Raw genomic sequence first — 23,279 nt, forward strand, 5'->3', positions numbered from 1 at the left:
CCAAGATAAATTACCACATATCCTCAATTCTAAAAAGCACATTTCCCTACATTATGTTTCCAAAATCAGGATGGATGTGAACACATAATGTAGGGTTTATTGGGTTTTTTTTCTTCTCAAAAGCTGTATACAGCGGATGAAGTCTTACAATTAAGGGTATATGGTAATTATGTAATGTTCTTCGACGTAATTGTGGTACAACTAACAGGTTGTTCTGCTCTACTGAGTTATTGGCTATATAAGGGTTTCTACCAATACTAAGTATTATTATTTTAGAACAGTGCCACCTCACCTTCAGGAGATACATCCCAAGGTCCCCTGTGGATAGCTAAAACAGAGAGAAGGCCGAATCTGACACATGTTATCCTCTTTCTTATACAGACACACCAATGTTAAAGTTAATTTGTAAATGAGGCACACAAAGAAATTAACAACAATAACTAATGATAAAATAGAACAGTTATAAGATATACTATAATAAAAGTTGTTATGGGAACAGGCTTGGGGCCATTATCAAGCAAAATAAGGGTTATTTGAACATAGGCACTGTGACGCTGGAACAGTTGGTCTGATAACCCAGATGGCTACTAAGTGACTAACAGGCAGATCGCATATACAGTGTGGACATGCTGGACAAAGGGATGAGTCACGACATGGGCAGGACCAAGTGGGACGGCGAGAGATTTCCTCACACTACTCAGAATGCTGCACAATTCAAAACATGAATTATTTATCTCTGGGATTTTCTAGTTACTATTTTCTGACCATGGTTGACCAGGGTAACTGAAACACTGGAAAGCAAAACCACTGAAAAATGAGGACTGCTGAAATCGATCTGAAGGCAGTTACAACGGGCTGAATAATGGCTCACACTCATATCAGTTCCCATCTCTAAAACTCGTGACTATTACTTTTATGTGGCAAAATCTTTGTAGGTGTGACTAAGTTAAAAGTCTTCAATAGGGAGATTGTCCTGGATTATCAGGGTGGACCCTAAATGCAATCCCACATATCTGTGAGAGGGAGACTTAACTACGCAGAGAGGTGATGTGAAGACAGAGCAGAGGGAGTGTTGAAGGTGCCGACCTGGAAGACTGGAGCGATACAGCCACTGCAGGGAGTGCCAGCAGCTACCGGAGGCTGAAAGACACAAAAAGCAGATCCTTCCCTTGAGCCCCCAGAGGGAGTACGACCCTGCCAATACCTTCATTCAGTCTGTTGATACCGATTTCAAATTTCTAGTCTACACAACTGGGCGGGAATACATTTCTGTTTCTTTGAGGGGGGGGGCTGTCATGTGATACAGCAGCAGGTTGAATGCAGAAGCAGATATGAGAACCCAGCTGCTTTCTGGTAAGCCAGAAATTAAAGAGATTTGCAAAAAATATGGAACAATGCCACGCACTCACTAAACTTTAAAAGATAATTACTTTTCTTAACAAACAGGTTATTTATGTTAATATGCAGTGTGTTTTATTATTATTAATTTAAAATAAATAGGGTTAGGGTTAGGGTTATTTTAGAGAAAAGGAGAGAGAGGAAGAGAAAGGGGGCGGAGGGAGAGGAGTGGGGAGCATTAACTCGGTAGTAGCGATATGTGCCTTAACCGGGCGAGCCCAGGGTTTCGAACTGGCATCCTCAGGGTTTCAGGTTGATGCTTTTATCCACTGAGCCACCACAGGTCAGGCTCATTTCTGCTGTTTTAAGCCACCAAGTTTGGGGCAATTTGTTACAGCAGCCACAGGAAACTAGTACAGCAGTCTTGCTGATGGTAGTTATGCAGCAGGACCAGATTGAAGATGGGTTGGCCTTCAGTCTGTTACCGTAACACTCTGAGCTTCCTCTAGCCACCCTCTTGAAAAAAAACAAAGTGAAACAAAACAAAACAAAAACCCTCTCAACCCCCCCTTTTGAATCCTTTGTTCCCTTTTTACTTAGTCCCCCTTTTCTCCCACTTGACAAAAACCACTGCCTGCACCAGAAGAAGGTGAGTTTCTGAGGACAAGGGTCTCCTGTCTTCTCAGGTGGTCAGCACTTGACTAAACCTCTTTCCTTCTCAACACCTGTGTCGTGTAATTTGTTTTCTTGGTGCCAGGCGGCCGGATCTGCGGGCCATTCTTCCAGTTTCAATAGCATTGGTGAGAAGCCATAGGAACTTAACTATTGTTTATATCAATTAGCCTTTGGTAAAATTGGTTTTATTATATGTTATGTTGCTAAAGGTCACAGAACCTATTGATGACGTTAAGTGCAGACTCATTGTACAGAGTTATTGCTACAAAGGCATACTGCCCAGGGAACACAGCATGTACAAGCTCTGGGAATTGTCGTGTGGCAGAATTCTAAAATGCAGTGCATTTTAGGGTGGGGTAAAGTCGCTAACGGGGAGAGGCAGAGGCGTCACACACTCCTGCCTAAAGATACTGCACAAGTCCTGCAACAGCCTCACTGCGGTGCCTTCACGTTAGACCTGAAATGACCTTGGAGATGGGCACCGGACAGAGCCCTAAATCGGCTGTCTCTGCGGTGGACCCGGAGCGCCCTGGCTGAGACACACACCTGAAAAGGACACAGAGATGATGACTTTTCTAAAGGATAGAAAACACCCGAATGGTGTAATGCATAAATATTTTAGCATCACTAAATTCCTTACTGCGTTAAGTGTCTGTCATCCATACAGAAGTAGATGGTTTTGAACTTGGTACTTTCATATTTCCAAACTAGCAAATGTAAAAATAGTTCTGCCTGCTTGTTTGGACAAAACTGTGCAAGCCACAACAGCGATTGTACTGTTTGTAAATGGTCGGTAAGTTTAACTTGGAAGGTTGGATACTGCTTCCTTTTATTATCCCTGCCCAATGTGCCAGGTACCACACTGAGCACTTGAATGACAGGAGGCGTGATTATCCCTTGAGTGACAGGTAAGGAAAGGGAAGCTTTTCTGAGAGAGGTTTAATGACCTATTCAAGGTCACCATCTAGCAAATGAGAGACTAGGTTTTGAACCTCAAGCTGACGGACTTCAAAAGCTCAGGAATTTAACTGCTAGGAAGAGCATAATGCTCGCGCATCAGGCCCCGGGAGTGCAGTCACCCGAACGCCGCCAGAGGCTGCTGCCGCCGAAGAGGTCAGCTTCTCCAGGAAACGACCACATTTTCCAGACCTTTCTCAAGTCATGCAGAAACAAGTGTTCCATTTTTGTCTTGTTTCCTGTAGAATTTTTCATCAGAAAATACACCAAAAGGTGGGAATAAAAATAGTTGGCTAAAGGATTTTTCTCTCTGCCTCTCGATGCTGGGATGGAGAGAAGGCAGCAGGGGAAGGTGTAGAGTAACAGAAAGGGAGAAGAAAATATATACTAGAAACAAAATTACTAGAAACAAAATTAAGTTTTCAGTGTGACCTTAGGCCATCTTGGGGCCCTTCTTTGGGTTTTAGAAAGTGAAGAGCAAAAGAAAGTATTACTTTTCTTTTTAGTCGGACATACATATAAAATCAGAAATGATGAAATACAGATGAAAAAAGTGGTTAACATCACAGAGTGCAGAAAAATGCAATGTTTTGAGGTTCTTTTCCACGGAGTGGAAATCAATCGTTTCTCTACAGGACAAAATTCTTTTAAAATTTTTAATGTCAACGATCATTTGCATTACTATAAGTTTCGACTAGTTCTATGCATGCAGAGTTGTAAAAGAGTCTGTCTAATCAATGCAGAAACAATGAAAGGTAACCGCTGTTATAGAATCGGCTAATCCTGGAGGGGCTGCTGGAGAAGCTCTATTGAAAAAAAGCCAGCAAAATTTTGCCCACATCCACATCTTGGATAATTTTCCTGACAAAATGAATTTAAAATAAAAATGACTATGACTAGGTAGTGAGCTTAAAAGACTATAGAACTTAGACCTTTCATGAGCAGCTAAAAACAGTAGCACTTGATATGTGCAGGGTATTATTCTAAGTGCTTTTTATGTATCACTTCAGTTCTTTAATCTACATAACCCTGTGAATTTTGTCCCATCCTTCCCAAATTACAGACTGAAAACTGAACACAGAGATAGTTCAGTTATTTGCTTGAGGTCACCCAGTTTGTAGGCAGCAGTGCCAGAATCCCAACCCGCGGAGTTCGGTTGTGCAGCCTGCTCCTTGGCCTGGACTGAGGTGACAGCAGTGGGGAAACATAAAAGTAGACGGCTTTGCGAGTTGCCTGGGAGGAAACAGCTAGGAACTTCTGTTGATGCGATTTGGGGAGAGGGAGGTTGTGGAGGACGATGAGGTATAGAGGGCAGCCAGGAGGGAAGGAGAGGTGATAAAATAGCGGAAAGAACTGAGGATATTTTATTTTATGTGTATCTGGTATTTTGAAAATTGGAGGAAAAGGTTATCAGATTCTATTGTCATGGTGTTATTGTACTGCAAACCGGGGTAAGGTAATATAAACTATTACTGTCCCTGGTTGGTGATGGCAGTCGTCACTGTCTCCAGGAGATGGCCCTGCTGTTATTAGAAATTAGAGTTTTCCCCGTAGGGGGGCTTCGGCTTCAGGTGGGCACATGTAGAAAAGAAATCTGAAAAGTCTCTGTTCCGGGGACTGGGAGGTCTCTGGACAGGGATCTAGAGTTCCTGGTGACCAGAACTTAGTCTAGAAGGGAGCCCAGGGATAGCGGAGGGGGACAAGCACTTCCCTGCCACCCCTTCACTCTTCCAGTTCAGTCCTCGCTTTGTGGGGAAGGAAGGCCAGAGTGAGTCCTCTGATGTCCAGGGCCCAGGAGGGGAATCTCATGTCTGGGTAAGAGGTATACTATCTTTAAGTGCATCATCGAAGCCCAAATTTGAACTGCTCCTAAAAATCCCAGGAAGTCATTACTATTACTCTTTTACAGATGAGGAAACTGAGACTCGGAGGGTTCAGTCACTTGCCCATTCATGATGGAATGCCATCAGGGAAGTCCTGCCTCCAGAAGCTGCCCCCAACACAATGCAATAACCAAAAGATATCTATAGAAACCAAAACTGAGATAAGTTTTCCCAAACCACTGAAATAAAATATGGTTTAAAGAAGTCATACTTCATCTAAAATAATCTCTACTCACATTGGAAGATATCTTGACAAGAGTCATATTACTTAAAAGTCCTAACACAAATATTACAGAGATGAAGAGGCTTTTTCAATACAAAAGATCTTTCAATGTCTGGTTTAATCCAGAGCTCATCAATCCAAGGCATCAAAAGAAGCCCTCTCTCTCCACCTGTAAGAGCAGAGCAAGTCCTCTTTCTGTAAATGAGAATTCAAGTGAATAAGGAACAATATGCTATACTGGCTTCTTGGGATATGAAATCAGAGTTCAGCTGGTCCTGGTTGTCAGGGAAATTCTGAGCTTGGACCAGAGGAATCTATAAGGAGCACGGGGAGCCACTGGCATATGAGGACCAAAACACAACCACTGGTTGCCAAATGTTTGGTTTTGCTCCAGACTAAGAACTGGTTTTACAGTGAATTTTCAAAGCATGTTTGGGAAACCCCACTGCAGCCTCAGGGACTGGAGCTTCTCCCTGGCACACAAAAGGTGATCATGCATTTGCAAATTAATGATACTGACAATTTTGAACATGATTTTATTGACAGGCTGCTCAGAATTCAGCGCTTAAATAGACAGTGTTTCTCTCTGACACCTACACCTCTATTGTGCATATCTAATGGGGATTTTTCAAGTCAACCAAATTAGCAATATTTGACTGTTCAAGTTAGAATAAAACTGGTTCTCTAGCTAAGCTTTAAAACCTGCCATTTTAGGTCTCTGTAAGCATTTAAGTTCTGTGTAAATCATATAAACGCACTTTTATTAATCACCCCCAAAGCAATAAAAGAACAATACTTTCCATTCTAATTTACATAAACAACTTTCTGAGTTGGGGTCAAGCATTCTATGGTTTTTGTGCGTTTGCTGTGGCTTCACTTTTTGATTTAATTACATGCTGCTATAATATCCTCTTTCCTAGAATACTGAAATTCTCTATTTGTTTGCATATTAATAAGTCTACAATCTTCTCAGAGTAACTGTAAATAACATTAATGATATAAGACAGATACAGTTCTACTATTTTATTGCTTTAAAAAAATCACATTACAGACTGTTCCAGATTAACAGAATCTAAAGAAACTCTACAAACGCATGCAAAATATAATGCTATATACCAGACCCTGTATGAGAGGGGGACAACACTGGAAAAGATATTATTGGTCAGCTGACAGAGCTGGAGTGCAGATAGCAAGTTAATTTAGTGTGTGTGTGTGTGTGTGTGTGTGTGTGTGTGTGTAGAGAGAGAGAGAGAGAGCACACAAATGATTAAGGGTTACATGTCAATGTCAGCAAAATCTGGGTAAGGGGTAAATGAGTTTTCTTTTTACTATTTTGATTTTTGCAACTTTTTAGTAAGTCAGAAGAATACTACCTAATAAAAAAAATTAATGGCATATTACAAAAATAATTAATAAAAAAATCTCCTTAGAACACTTTTCCCTGGAAAATTCTTCCATGCATTATTTATAAGCTTAGCTAAGTAACTATAAACAAATATTTAATATTTACTTTCTTTGCCTATTATAAGCCTATTGGTTCCAGCTGAGCCTGGCTAAGAATTAGTGTGGCAGCCAGCAACAGATTTAGGGACATCAGGAGAAGCTGTGCTTGGGGACAAGGCCAGGCTATGTACGGCCTCCCTTCTTCCTGGAGCCACTCCTCCCAGCAAGAAACTTTGGAAGTTCTAAGCCTAAGCACCTTACACTCAGTCAGTGCTCCTACCTGAATGGGGGAGTGAGTAAATACATGAACAACTGCAAGGGGAGTGATGGACCTCTTAAATAACTTCATGTAAAACATAGGCAATTGACTTCTATTTCTGGGAAAATGGGATGGATATACATACTTTTCCCTATTCTGCCCGCTAAGTACAACTACAAACCCTAGATACTGTAAGTAAAATAAACCTATACAGACTTTTAAAAGGTGGTGGAAGAGGGAAACCAGCTAGGGACTTCAGGACTCAAGGAATGTGGTGGGTTCCCTGGTTCTTCTCTTTCCCATATATACCCCAGATTTGTAACTGGGGAGGCCAGCAACTCAAAAATGACAACATATGCAGACTAAAAGACAAACAACCTTTCTCTCTAGCCAAAGGACCAGCAAAGGAGCAGCCCAGCAAAAATTAAACTATGAGATAATAATCATTCTACTCCAGCCAGAACAGATAAAAACTATGGCTGTATTTTCACCCACACCAGCAAATGTCAAGTAGAGAGCCAGACTTCCACCTTGCTCAGCTGTAATAAGTGCCTCAATTCTCCCCCTCTATATAGAGGGTAGTGACAGATGAGGCTAAGCAGGGGGCTGGGACTTTTATTTCCACTGAGTGGTAATAAACCCAGCACCTATCTGACTCTCACTGTCAATGGAGAACACATGCAGAGCCTAGACTTCCAACCCAACCCAGCAGTAATGAGACATCCCTCTATCTCCCCTCTGGGTGGGTCAGTAGAGGCCTACGGGAGAGTCAGGGCTTTCATAACCACCCAGTGGCCATGGGCATACCTTGCCCACTTGGTGTAGGAAGAGGACAAAGGGAAGCAGTAGCCAGACCCTACTATCCTTCCCAGGGAAGTATGAGCAAAGGCCTAGTGGGGAGCTAATAGTCCCACCCTGCCCAGCAGTAACAAGGTGTTCCCTTCACCCAGCACCTTGATGTCAGTAGAAGCCAATCGATGAACCTGAAATTCTAATTCTAGATTTCAGTCCAAAATCACACATACCAAAAATCTAGGGAGATCTCAAAATGAATAAAAAATGACAATCAAAAGATACAAACACTGAGGTAACACTGATGTTAGAAATACTTGACAAGGATTTTAAGCAGTCATCATTAAAATGTTTCAGTGAGCAATTACGAAGATATTCAAAGCAAATAAAAATAATAATAAGTCTCATCAAAGAAACAGAAATTTTCAGCAAGGGAATCAAAAGATACGAAGAAGACCCAAATAGAAATTTTAGAACTGAGAAATATAATAACTGAAATAAAAAAGACAATGGACAGACTCAACAGCAGAAGAGAGGGAACAGAGGAAAGAGTCAGTGAACTAGAAGATAGAACATTAGACGTTATCAAATTTAAACAACAGAGAGAAAAATAGACTTAAAAAAAAAGAAGAAAAAAACCTCAGCAATTGGGACTATAATAAAACATCTAAGTTATGTCATTGGAGGCTCTGAAGGAAGAGAGAAAGAAAACATAGCTGAAAAACTATTAGAGGACATTATGGTTGAGAACTTTTCAAATTTAACAAAAGACATAAACCTACAGATTTAAAAGTTGAGCAAATGCCAAATAAGATACTTCAGCAAAAAAATCCATTCTTTGGTACACCAGAAACTTTGGAAAACTGAAGAAAAAGAAAAACCCATGAAAGCAGCCAGAGAACAATGATACATTATCTACAGGGGGAAAACAATTTGAATGACAGTGGGTTTTCCATCAGAATCCACAGAGGCCAAAAGGAAGTGGCAAAATATTTGCCAATGAAAAATGCTGAAAGATCTGACAACCCAGAATTCTATAACCAGTGAAAATATCTTCTACAAATAAAAGGAAAATCAAGACATTTTCAGATGAAGAAAAATAAAGAGAATTTCTCACTAGATCTACCCTAAAAGAGTAACTAAGGAAGTTCCCCAACAGAAAGGAAATTATAGAAGAAAGAAACTTGGAACATCAAGAAGAAAAAAAGAACCTGGTAAGCAAAAATATGGCTGAATAAGTAGTTTTTCCTCTTGAGTTTTATAAATTGTTTGAGAGTTGAAACAAAAATTATAACACTGTCTGACCTCATTCTAAATATGAGCAACCTTTAGACCTACGACCTATAAGCATAGATGCAGAAGAAAGTAGAGGGAAGCATTGAGAAGTTTGACAAACTTGAAAATAGAAATAAAGTTTAAAAATAATTTCAGACATGAAGACTAACAAAAAGGAATGTATAGCAAAATGGATTCAGACCAGGAAATAGTGATTAAAGGACTTTTATAATTTAGCCACACACACACACACACACACACACACACACACACACACAGGCATATACAGATACAGAAGGTGAGATAATGAACCTCAGAACTATAAAAACGCAAGTGAAATTATTTACTGGTGTTTGCAATAGAAGGCTTTCAACAAGCCCAGTTTCCTTTTCCTGTCCCTTTAATAAACAGCACTGAGAGGTGTCAAACAAAGCATCAAGCTAAAGGCCTCTGCCTGATGTGTGGGTTCTCTACTATTCCTGTGGCCTTGCTCTGTTTAAACCTGGAACTAATTGAGTCAAATTTGTGGGCTCAGTCTTGTCCCACCATATACGCCAGCGGTCCCCAAACTTTTTATGCAGGGGGCCAGTTCACTGTCCCTCAGACCATTGAAGGGCCGGACTATAAAAAAAAACTATGCACACTGCACATATGTTATTTTAAAGTAAAAAAAAAAAAATGGGAACAAATACAATATTTAAAATAAAGAACAAGTAAATTTAAAGCATCAAACTGACCAGTATTTCAATGGGAACTATGCTCTTTTCACTGACCACCAAGGAAAGAGGTGCCCCTTCAGGAAGTGCAGCAGGAGCCGGATAAATGGCCTCAGGGGGTCGCATGTGGCCCGCGGGCCGTAGTTTGGGGACCCCTGATATACGCCTTACATAGAGGGACTTAAGATAGCTAACTCCTAACACTCTGAATGGCACCGGTTATCCTTATGGTCAGTCTTGCTCTGACTTTGAAGGTCTGCTTAGATATTAGGTTTCAGCTCAGTTCCTGAGTCCCACCACAAGGCTTCATAGATGGTCAGGCAAACATCTGACCTCTTCTCAGGGAGTGCAGACTCTCTTGGTGAGCCACCTGCACCATCAGCCCCTGAAGAGCAGGGTCTAGCATTATTCTTGTCACCCCACCTCAGTGGCCATGGCCCCATTTGCCCACGACACACATTCCTTGTTGCTGCTTGTCCACATGAACTTCTAAGCACCACCAATTTCTGCTGCTCATGAGGACACCCCATTTCCTCACCATGGAGGCCCCACACCAACGGTTCCTGAATGCTCCCTAGTGCCTGCCACCAGCCCTTCGGAGGGCCTGTCCTCATGGCAGAAGCATTCTCTCCTGTCTCTCCCCCCAGCATGCCTCAGATTCTAGACCCATGTCTTTCCCTTTCAGGTCCATCCTGCTGCATCTAACCCAACATAGGCAGATATGCTCCAATATGTGAGAAAAGTAGAAACACATAAAACTTTAAGGGGAAAACCACACACACACACACACACACACACACACACACACTACAGCATTACTTTGGATCAAAAACAAACTGAACTTTGAAGATAGAGGGGCCATAGAAGTTATGCAGAATATTGATTTCCAGATTTTCTGAATTTCCAAGTGACTATATTACAGAAGAAAAGGGGGACAATAAGAGAGAATTTGGTTTGCCCTAAAGAGAACATCTGCTTTCACCATTATTTAATGAGAAAGAACATTTTAACAACAATAAAACAGAATAAACAATCACAGCTTAAAAATGACATAGATTAGCTTTATAAAAAAATTTAGTCTTTTTGTTTCTTTTTGGTTTACTGGGTCTCATACTCATTTAAAGTCTTTCACAGGCCAACAATAATGTATTTATCAGTATTTAGTTACTGTATTGTCCAGTAGTGGCCCAGTCACTGAGATGGAAGAGGCGTCTGGTTTTACAGATGAGAAAACGGTTCCTTTACCCAGGTAAGATGCTAACTAATACCAACGGCAGACTGCGGCATGCTGATTTCCAGTTCAATGTTCTTTTACTACATTTACTAAATTAAGTTTCTGATCATGTTAAATGATTTCTCTGCGGGAGCTAATATTGGCAAAACTATATCTAACATCAGTTAACCATCCTTTTCCTCCAGTAACTAAAGAATCAGAGGTTTATATTCATAGATGTCTCACCAGAATGGGTTTTATACAACAGATTAAAAAAAAGTAATATGAACTCAGTTGTAACCTCCTTGATTTTGTATTCCAAGAAGTGAATACTGCAGCACTGTTTTCAGTAGAGATTCTTAGTTGGCAAAATTCTGCTTTTTAAATTGATTGCCATGATTTGAAGATTTTGGCCAAAACTGAAAATAACATAGGGTACTGTTTTCAAATTTTTCCATGGCTCATATATGCATAAGCTCAGGGACTAACCAAAGCATCTCTTGTAAGCTTAGGGCTTCTTTTTATTTTCTTCTCTTTTCCTAACAACATTATCTAATTTCTATTCTCATATTTTTTACCACTTCTATCCTGAGATAATAATTTCATATTTCTCATTCCAGTCAATTTTTCCACACTCTTCTCAACCATATTTTTAAGGTACTTTAAGAATTTGCTCTTTGGCACTAGCATGAATAAATCCCCCTTAATATGGCATGTGAATGAATATCTGATCACATTCCATGACTTCATTTTGAGAGCTCTCATCAACTATTTCTACTTCATTAATCTTAGGAAATTTTAGACATTTGACCTATTCTAATGTGGGTATATAAAAGACAAAAAAAAGCTTAAATGTGTAAGTTTCTCTAAGAATAAAAATGAGAGATCAAGAGTTTTACAAAGAATCATTCAAACCACAGAGTCTTGCCTATTTGAAATGGCACCCATAATCCCTGCTCTTTTTTTGCCATTTTTCTCTTTTACAAACTATTTTTTCAGCTCCAAAAACTACAGGAGAAAACTAAGTTTTGTTCACTTGCAAATCTTTGTCACACAAAACCAGAAACTTGGAATTTTCATCACAGAATTCTTAAAATACCAAGTTTTAATCACCTAACAGAAGTAAAATACTCAAATATTTTACTAAGTTCTAGCATTTTAACTATTTGACAGAATTATAGTGTAGAAGTTAAGAAATTTGGCATGAAACAACAATTAGCATTCTAATTCTGCTGTTTAAGAGCTTTGTGACTGGGTGAATTACTTTCCTATTCAAAGCCACATTTTTCTCTACTACTTGCCTGAGAGAGTTGTTAATGACAATAATAATTACAAATAGTTAACATTTATTGAATATTTACTACTACAGAAAGTGCATTAAATATTTTTATATGATTACCTCATTTAATCCTCAAAGGTCAATGAATGAGGCTTGAGGTCATCACAACTATTGGGGGATCCAAAATTCGAATCCAGAACCTCTGACTGTAGATACCATGCCTAACAGACCCCTTAAAATGGGTATTGTATGAGGCAATGAATATGAAGTGCATAGCATTATATCTGACATCTTATAAGAGCTCAACAAAAGTTTGCTATCATTTTTGTTCATACAAAAAGAATGTTTCAATGAATACAATAGCATTTTTAAGGGATTATATAGCTTACTGAGTGTTCCACGTAAGCACTGACACTGACTGCCAAAGATTCCCTGAGGGCAGGCAGTGAGTGCCATTGACTCTTGTTGCTGAGATTCTAACACTATGTATCTACTTTGCAATCACTGGTCTATAAATAATACTTGAATTAAAAGGTGTTCAGAATGGTCATGAATATTTAATCTATCACAATAATCAAAACTCCTAAACAATAAAGACCTTGGCATTAACAACTGGACTAGAATAAAGGTCCCTGTTTCCTTCTGCCTGTCTGTAATACGGGTATGGCTCTCATAATTGGCAAGGCTTTATAAGACTATATTTCAAGATCTATTCAAGATGCAAAGAAATTTGTTCTATTTTTGTCCTTATCATACAATATTTATTAAGCAACCACCTGCTTTTAAAATTGTAATAAAGTCATATAAAGCAAGTTACGGGCTGACTGCTCCCTTAATCAAGTCCAAACAAGACCCTGGAATGTCTCAAGAGAAATTGAATAATTGGCTGTTGGAAAATGAAAGGTTTTAAGTGCATATGTAAGTAAAATATATGGTTTTGATCATTCCTAATTAGTAGTTCAACATCAAAATAAAAAATTATTATTTCTTCACATTATTTTGTTTTATTATACTCCCAGTAAATGTCATTTCTTAATACATGATTCAAAAAGTAAATGATTTTAGAGATTGTTTAGTCAAATGCCTCCATTCTACAAATGAGGTCATCAAACTAATTAGTGGCAGAACCAAGCCTATCTCCTGACTTGGGGCTTTCCAAGCATCTGAAAAGAAACACGGCATCAGAAAGATGCAGGTTGAATGAGACAAAAGGCAAGCTTCCGAACAGTTCAAACATCCAGCAACCAAGTGGCATATGTAATCACAAATATCACAAAATTATTAAAATTTAAAACTATATATTTTTCTCAAGGCAGATTTTTCTGAGGTTTTCTTTAATTTTCTAGAAGGAACAGGTTAATTAAAGCTAAGCTAATTACTCAAACACAATTAATTAATAGTTTTATGCACATCAACCTATTTCTAGTCAACAGGTGACTTTTGAACAACATGGTTTTGAACTCTGCAGGTCCAGTTATATGTGGATTATATTCAACAAATATGTATGACATTGTAAATGTATTTTCTCTTCCTTATGATTTTCTTAATAATATTGTTCTATAGCTTATTTTATTGTAAGAATACACATAACATACAAAGCACGTGTTACTCAACTATTAATGTTATCTGAAAAAACTCAGACACAGACAACAGTATAGGGATTAAAAGAGCTAAAAGAGGTGGAGAGGTAGGAGAGAGTGAAGAGGGATAAATGGTGATGGAAAGAGACTTGGGGTGGTGAACACACAATATAAAATACAAACGATGCATTATAGAATTGTACACCTGAAACCTATATAATTTTATTAACCAATGTCACTCTAATAAATCAAAAAAGTTGTTTTTTTTAAAAGACAGCTTCTGGTCAACAGCAGGTTACCAGTAGTTAAGTGTTTAGGGAGTCAAAAAAGTTATGCATGGATTGATTATACCTGGTTTAGCACCCACATTTTTCAAGTGTTAACTGTACTTTAATTACATCCCAGAAAATGTAGATGTTTAGTAAAAGTTTCGTGCTAACCTGTTGTTACCAAAAGCTTATATGTAGTCAAATCAATATTTCAAATTCCTTGTAAATCTTTCAACTGTATACATTAAAGCATAAAAACTACTGCGGACAGGCCTGAATTTAATCTTGTATGCCAGTTTGTGAGGTTGGTTTCAAGGCTGCTGTCATGGAAACCTTGGCTCCACATGGATGTGATTGTAGTATGCATGAAAGTTTCTCTCTCTGGACAAATAGATGCTGGTGATGAAGGGCAGGCCTCATTGAACAAGAAACCAAACACAACAATTACTTAGGCATGTAAAAGACTTACTTGGCCACCACAAGCCCATCCTGAAGAAGAGTTTACTGGCTGCAATGAATGGGAAAACCAGGGACAGCCAGTCAATTAAAATTTCTTTATGCTCCAATGTAGCAGATTGAATTTTCTAAAAATGGCCAGAGCAATATTTCTTTTTTTTTTTTTTTTTTTTTTTTGTATTTTTCTGAAGCTGGAAACGGGGAGAGACAGTCAGACAGATTCCGGCATGCGCCTGACCGGGATCCACCCGGCACGCCCACCGGGGGCGACGCTCTGCCCACCAGGGGGCGATGCTCTGCCCCTCCGGGGCGTCGCTCCGTTGTGACCAGAGCCACTCTAGCACCCGGGGCAGAGGCCAAGGAGCCATCCCCAGTGCCCAGGCCATCTTTGCTCCAATGGAGCCTTGGCTGTGGGAGGGGAAGAGAGAGACAGAGAGGAAGGAGAGGGGGAGGGGTGGAGAAGCAGATGGGCGCTTCTCCTGCGTGCCCTGGCCGGGAATCAAACCCGGGACCTCTGCATGCCAGGCTGATGCTCTACCACTGAGCCAACCAGCCAGGGCCCAGAGCAATATTTCTCATCCCACGTGTTCCTTCTTGAATTTGAGCAGGGCCTGTGGCTACCAGAGATGAATGTGATGTGACAGCAGTGAGTCTGCATTATTTCTTAGGCTAGGTCGTCAAGGAGAGAGGGCTTTCCGTCTCCCTTTCTCAGGGGCACTCATATTGGAACCCAGCCCTGGGTTGTGAGGATGCTGGCCACAGGAGGAAGCCACCCGTGGGTAATTAGCCTACAGCTCTAGCTGGGATCTCAGTGACAGCTGTCATTATCTGCCTGGCCTGTGAGGCAGGGAGCCTTTGGATAATCAAATCCCAGCCTCTGAGATGCCCCCCTCTGACACCACATGGAGCAGAGATGAGCCAGCCCCACTGAGTCCAGCCCAGACTGCAGATTCCTGAGCAAAATAAAAGTCCTTGGAAGCCACTGCTTTTGTGGTCTGCTCCTCAGCAGTAGAGGAGAACATGCAGAACATTCAGCTTGGGGGAAGGTACAATCATAAAGGACAGAGGGATTTTCATTTACTTCTATTCCATTGGGTTTTAACCATCTCTCTTAATTTCAAATTCTCACTGAAGGAATGAATAGACCAGACCAGTGTTAGCATTTTGGTTAGGAGGCTGAATTTAACAGAGAAAGCCCACGAATGAGAACCTGGCACATCAAAACATTCGCAGGTTGTTCCTGTGACACGCCACATCCACACAGAGACATCTGAGAATTTGCATGGTGTAGCCACTGGGCTGGGCCAAAGCAAACCCTAATGGAAGAGACTAGCTTCAGCACCCCCTGCTGTCTGTGTCCTCTCCCTCCCGACAGTCCTGTCACCCTGACATCTAGTCTTCCCAGCAGCAGAGCAGCTAGGAAACTGAGTCACACCAAAGCACCAATAACATGTTAAGTTGTGGTATTCTCAGAAACAAAATGAATTACAGGGAAAGCCAGTGAGAGAAGCACCGCGGAGAATGAAGGGAACTCATGGTGGTGCGTTGGGTGACTGCATGAGGGAGTGACTGGGCTGGAGTTTTCCTGGCATCTCTCAAGTTACAGAAGTGGCTAGGAACATTCTAGGCAGAAGGTCCAGGAAGCAGAAGGACAGAAGGATGTAAAATGCCACAGAGTACATATGGGCCACTTCGTATTTCTTGAGTGGGAGGGACGGCAAGAAATCAGTCCAGACATGTGGGCGGGAGACAAAGTGTGGGTCTCACATGTTCTGCTGTGCAGTCGACCCTCACCTGTAGCCAGTGGGAAGCCGCTGAAGAGCCTCACGTGCACAGGAGGAGAATGCCTGGATCAGGAGAGAGGAGGCCTGGAATCCATGAAGGCTCACTGGGGTGGGGATGGCAAAGATTAGCAAGCGCTCAAAGTCCATACATCTGAATTATGTGACCCCAAGATGTGAGGTCATCATGGGGTGAGGACAGTGGAGACCCCACCGCATGAGCTGTGAGCCAGACAGGCAGCCTCTGCTTTCTCCAGGGCATTGGCCTGTGCTGTTTTTGATTAGAATATTCGATCAAAGACCTTGGCCAAATACCCACACTCCACAGGGTTAAGGGAAACAACAGTATTCACCAATGCTTCTTTAACTTCAAATTCTACTGTTCATAGCCTTATTTTCCCTCCTCAATAGTTAAGATAATATTTCTTTAAATTGCACACACATCTGCTAAGTAAGAAGTTGGGCAAAACTAAGTCACTGAGACATGGCTGAGTTTCCAAGGATAGAAAAGACTGGGAGAGAAGCCCAATTTTGAAACTGGGGATCAAAAATTGGCTAAACATTTTTATAGTTTATTTGACAAAATTGCCTTAAAAAATTATAGCTTATCTCAGCCAAAAGAATTCACAGGAAACTCCAACACAATGTGAGGAACCAAAAAGAAAGGATTTGTGGCATTTTGCAAAGGAAAGATAATACATTCATTTCTGGAAACATGGTTCAACAGAAAGGTACACATTCCTAATTACATAAGGAACAGAAGAGACATGAGAATTAAAATAGCTAATGATATAGACACCGATGACACACAGTATTTCTGTTCTAATTAACTACGTGAACTTAGACTTTTCTATACTTTAATCTGTCATATATATGTTTTTTAAAAAGTGATAATTGCAGACCTATCCTACCTCCTGGCAAACCTGTGAAAAGAAATTGGTGGGATATTAATAATAGTTTTCTTACAGCTATTACTGAGCTTGAAGTTCATTTTCTAGCTTGGGCAGGTCTTTCAGAGTTACAAGAAGGTAAATTTTTTTTCTCAACACTCACATTAGTGTCTCTGAGATGACAGAGTGTAAGCCCAGATTGTCACTTAGATGACATTGGCACAGCAGCACTTCTGGCTAAGGAGTTAACGAAGAGCAGCGGCCTTTCTCAGTGTTGCCAACTAGCACAGAGGAAACCCAGCCTGGGGTTGCAGGGTAACGTAGAAGCACACAGGGGGACACAGACACACACATGCACACACTCACTGTCAGACAGACACACAGGCACATACATATGTCTACATATGTACATGTACACAGACATGCACACAGAGAAATAGTCACACCATCTTCCATGCACATACACAGAGAAGACAGATATAGACACACAGACACACCCACCCACACATGTAAATGAAGACAGATCCACAGATACATGCACATGCCCACACATGTACACCCACTAAGATACACACACAGATACATACACCCCCCACATACATACACCAGATAGACATGGACAGTCAGACAGACACATACATATATCCATACACACAACAGATGCACGCAGATGCACCCACCCACCCATGGACAGTTACAGAATGAGATAAACACACACATTCTCTACAGACACACATTGTGGCCAGCAGTGTGGGGTGACGATCCGCGGGAGGAAGGGGCTCCCTGCCCAGTAAACACAGGCTCCATCCACTGCAGGCTGTTGCCTTCCCACAGAGGCAGAAAATGGGCCTCATGATATTAATTATTATTATCATCATTTCTAATGTAACAAGTTATAACTCTAAACAGGATCATGATGCATTTGGGGAGTATGAGTGTTTCTCAGAGTTCTACATATAGCCGTGCTATTTCAATCCTAGAAACCTATTTGGCAGCCCCAGGTCCTGGCTGTCTGCATCCCATTTATCAATCTTCAGGGATGCTGACGACAGTCCAGCTTCCCCCTTTCAGTCCCGGATTAAGCCACTTGCCAACCCGACAACTGACACAGCCATGTCTCCACTTACTCGGACTCCCTGCTGCATTCCAATCAAAGGCCACATATTCTGAAAATGTTTCATCTTTCCAACTGGCAAGTATTAGACACAGCCGACCAAGAAAAGGGCCGCTCAACAGGCATGAGCAAACCTCAGTAAACAACCAAGTCTGTGATTAGGAATCCCATTCTTTTCCTTCGCGGTCTCCCCTCCTTGCTGCCTCTCTGCCTGGAGGAATGACGCTGCTTCTTTCCTCCCTGCCTTCAACTACAACTCAGAGCGCAAGACAGAGCTACAGGTCTAAATGTGCAGTCATTCCTAGCAGTGCGTTTGTGTTTTCATGCCGAAGCAAGACAGCTGGTGATTTTGAGTAAACAGACCGTGGGCGTTTCAGATCTAGACATCCTTTAAGATTCGATGTCTCTTCTCCAAGAAACATTCCTTGACTACTCCACACAGCTCCCTCCCTCTCATCCAGGTTAGAAAGCCCTCTCCTGGGCACTGCCAACATCCTGTACTAACGTCTGTTGTTGCCCTTACCTCATTGTTTTGTATCTGTTTATGTGACCATTTCGCCATTACCCTGCAGATTCCTTACGGGTACACATAATATGTTCAAATTTGTCAACTCGGACCAGGCAAACACAAAATAGTACTCGATAAAATTGCAACGTGTTAAGAAAAATGTGCAGTTGGGGCTGCACTTTTATCACTGGAATTTTCCGCCACTCTTGTGGCTTTCACGGCCCCTCCCACTAAAGTCATCTGTCTCTGATAACCCACACAGCTCCTGACACTTGAAGGTGAGGTGACAGTTCTCAGGTCTTGAGCACACAAGAGTGTCTCATAATGGTAGGCAGAAATGGCACTAGCAGGGAATATTTTTCCTTAGGGATTCATTGTTAACCATCTGAACTTTTAAAATTATATTCATTGCTCTTGGTACTATTTTTTTTCTCTCCTGACCATAACAGCTTTCTTGCTTGGGAGAATCAACATGTTTCAGAGACATTTATTGTTTTCATTATTACAGGAGACTTTTTAAATAGAGAAAGCTAAGCATTTCCAATCAGCTGAAATTCATCTTATATCATCTGATCGCACAAGTCTTCTTTGACTTTCCTGAGGAGAAGATTTGGAATCCCAGTTACAAGAGATGGGAGAGGGAAGCTGGGCATCAATCAGATGAGGTGCACTGGTTAAATGCCTCCTGTGTACAAACCTGGCAGCAGGATAATCAAAATTTGTACCAGGTATAAAAAATGGCCCTTTCAGCCTCATAGCAATGTGGTGGGGGCAAGTGTTATTATCCTCATGCAAAACGGGTCTACGTCTTAGGCCTTTGGGTTTCTCACAAATAATTCGAATCACAAAGGTTAAGACTACATAGATCTGACAATAACAAAATTCAGGAGCCATCATATGCTTTAAGAATTTTAATTAGCTCAATGCCTTCTAGTGTTGACCACAGAATATGAAACCGGGAGTTTTTGGTGGAGTAAGGCAGAGCTTTATTGAAAACATCACAGAATTTTGATTCCAAGTAAATCCTTGAACTTGTTAATACAACCAATGGTGAAGCTAATTAGAATTATAACTAGCCTTTAGAATTTTACAGATTTTACAATTTTGCCTTTTCAAAGGCCACATTTTATTTTTAAGAGGCACTGCATCGACAATAATGATCAGGGAGCTGACGGCAGGGGAAATTCAGTGTCATATACAGAGATTTTACATTTTTAGTTTTTGAGTTCTGAACGTGATCTTTCCTATCACCCTTTTGGTTTGGTTTGGTTTTTTATCACTAGTCAAACTACTCACAAACTAGGTCATGAGTTAAAACTTCTTATTTTCTCATAAAATTATGGTGAGTGCATTTTATTGTGTGTGAATTATAGTTCAATTAAAAACAGAATTACTGGCCCTGCTAGTTGGCTCAGCAGTAGAGCATCAGCCTGGCATGTAGAAGTCCCAGGTTCATTTCCTGGTCAGGGCACACAGGAGAAGCATCCATCTGCTTCTCCACCCTTCCCCCATTCTCTCTCTCTCTCTCTCTCTTTCTCTCTCTTTTTTTCTCTCCCACAGCCATAGCTCAATTCAAGCAAGTTGGCCCCGGGCGCTGAGGATGGCACCAGGCCTCACCTCAGGCTCTAAAATATAGCTTGGTTGCCCAGCAACAGAGCAACAGCCCCCAAAAGGGCAGAGCATCACCTCATAGGGGCTTGCTGGGTGGAATCATGGTTGGGGCAAATGCAGGAGTCCATCTCCCTGCCTCTTTGCCTCTTACTTAATAAGAAAAAAAAAGAAAAAAGAAAGAAAGGAACAGAATTCCTTTCCTCACAAAAACAGAAAAATTACTTTTCTGAGTTAAGCAGGGTAGGATACTGCAGCTATAGACTTTTTTTTACTGTAAATATGAACAAAATCATAGCTCTATTTGGAAATATGAGATACATCCTGCTTATATGTTTTCAAATGTCCGATGGGAAATATGTCAAAGTCCTTTTAAAAATCACTTCTCTAGAAGGCACAAGATGGAGGACAGAGTATAGTGTGGGAAATCCATTTATGGTTCAAGTCAAACAATTTCTAGAAAAAAGGTGGGTTTTAGTGACTTACAAGCATTAATAAATATTTTTACAATTGGAAAGAAACCATTATAGGGTTTTATGGAGATATGGGAAGTGTCCAATAGCATAAGCTTTCTTTATAATCTATGGTTATGCCCAGAAATGGGAAAGGAAGTCAAAAACTGTGTGAGTGTGTGTGTGTGTGTGTGTGTGTGTGTGTTAAAAATAAAGTAGAAACAAGAAATAAGAGATGGAAGGAAGGAGTAGTCTAGATGACCTATAAGAGCCTTTCCAAATTGTAAATTCTGTGTGTGCTATGAGAGGTAGATGTACCAAAGGAAAAATAAATAGAAACAAAACAACTAGTAAGCAGCAAATAGTGGAGAGAAGGAGAAACATTATCATCTATCAAGTGTTTATTATGTGCCAGATGAGACCCCATAGTAACCCTACCAGGTAAGTACAATTATTCCTATGTTGGAGACAAAGAAAATGCAGCTCAAAGAGATTTACTAGCTTAGCCAAGTTTATGCAAATAGCGAGAGGCAAGGCCAGGTTTCTATCTGACATTTGGCTGACTCTGAAGCCTGTTCTCTTCCCACAGCTCATCTGGCTTTGGACCCCCAAGCCATTCTCAAATATGGGAAGTAATTCCCGCCTGTCCACTGCCTGGCTGCTACTCAGCTGAAATGCACCCAGAGCAGATAACATGCAGCGATCTGAGGCTGCCAGGTAAGACTGCCATGTGCCATGGCATTGGAGAAATACTTCCACCCTGGAGGTCTCTAATATGGGCCATCACTGTCTCGCTTTGCCAGGTGAATACAGATACAGCTATTTTATAACCTAGAGAGATGCAACTCTAAAATATGATGAGATCATTACCAATGAGTCTGTCCCATTTATATATATATATATATAAACCACCTGCTTATGTTAGCACCAGCATCTGGAAAAATAGACACATCATGTGCACCAGGCACAGATTTTACCTTAGGAATAAAAAATTATCCACTAATAGCCTTCTTTCCCTGTTTATTTTCACATAAGCATTCAAATGCTCTGTTGAAATTGCCTTTCTCAGTAAGAAAGTCCAGAGAAGGCTGAAGAACATTCACATTCCAGGGACCACAGAGGACCCATGAAAAAGCAGCACAGTTGGAAATCGGCCAGGTGGGACAAAGTTCTCCTTAAACTTTAAGTCCCGACATCCTCTATTCCCTGTCATCACAAGCACAATGTTTCTCTTTAATGCACAGTTCTTCACTTCATAAAATTTTCTATTAACTTCCCAGTAATGTAATCTTATCATGACCTCTCAACCTTGTAGAATATTAGCTACAGGAAATTATATTTTTCACTAAAGTAATATAACATTTGCTATAGGACTCTGCCATTGCTCAAATTAAGTGGTACATAAACTCACAAGCCTTGTGTTAATTATTCTGTTATATAGAATATTCATTCATTTATTCATTTATTCAACAAATATTTTACGAACATCTAACCTGTGTAAGTCCCTGTCTTGGTGCCTGGGATAGATGTCCATGAACTTTAAATGCTAGTGGAGAGCTAGACAACAAACAAATTAATGCACACATAATAAAATTCTAGGTAGTTGGAGGTGCTATGAAGAAGGGATGGAGGGTGTTATTTTAAACAGTGGACTTTTGTTGGATGGCTTTTTGGCCAATTCTCTCCCATGACTGTAGAAAATAAAATCACCTATTAGAACTCTGATCCAAAGTCAACATGAAGCCTCATTTTCCCCACAGTATACACATGCATATATACAGAGGCAAATAGAAACACATACATCTATAACAGTCTTATAATTTGAGAAACTACAACAGAAGGTCATGTATTAGTATACAAAATCAATAGGATGTATATATATGCACAGAGATTTATTATACAGAATCAGCCCATGCAGTTATGGGGCCTGGCAAATACAACTCTGTAGAGTTAGCTGGCAGGCTCAAGAATAATGATAGCCAAAGGTGAGGTCCCAGCCTGAAGAACAGCAAGTAGAAACCTAGGAGAGCTAATGGTACAGATGAAATTTGAAAATAGTCTGCTGGAGAATTCCCTCTTGCTTGGGGAGATCAGTCTTTTTGTTCTATTCATGCCTTCAACTGATTAGATAAGGCCCACCCACATTATAGAGGACTATCTGCTTTACTCAAAGTTCACTGATTTAAATATTAAAATCCTCCCCCAAAACCTTCCAGATTGACACATAAAATTAACCATCACAGACAGCATGGCTCCTAAGGCAACAGGAAGTTGCTGTAGGAGGGTAGGGTGAGCTAAGGCAAGGCAGTTGCAGGGGAGGAGGTATCCATTCACCTACAAACACCTAGTAAAAGTGGCTGGATTTTCAGTTCCATTATTAGGACATTCAATGCAGGGTGTTCACTCAGGTGGGAGGTATTGAAAAATCGAAGTAGGGGTATTTCTGTAAGAGAGATATGTTCATATGGGAGAATCAAAGCTGGATGAGTAAAGTAAGGGTCAAGCAAGAGACTGGGTCAAGTACTAGGACCCCCATCAGACCCACATGGTTTCGGGGAACGCTAGGAC

Source organism: Saccopteryx leptura, chromosome 2 (genome assembly GCF_036850995.1).
Source record: "Saccopteryx leptura isolate mSacLep1 chromosome 2, mSacLep1_pri_phased_curated, whole genome shotgun sequence".
Classification (NCBI taxonomy): domain Eukaryota; kingdom Metazoa; phylum Chordata; class Mammalia; order Chiroptera; family Emballonuridae; genus Saccopteryx; species Saccopteryx leptura.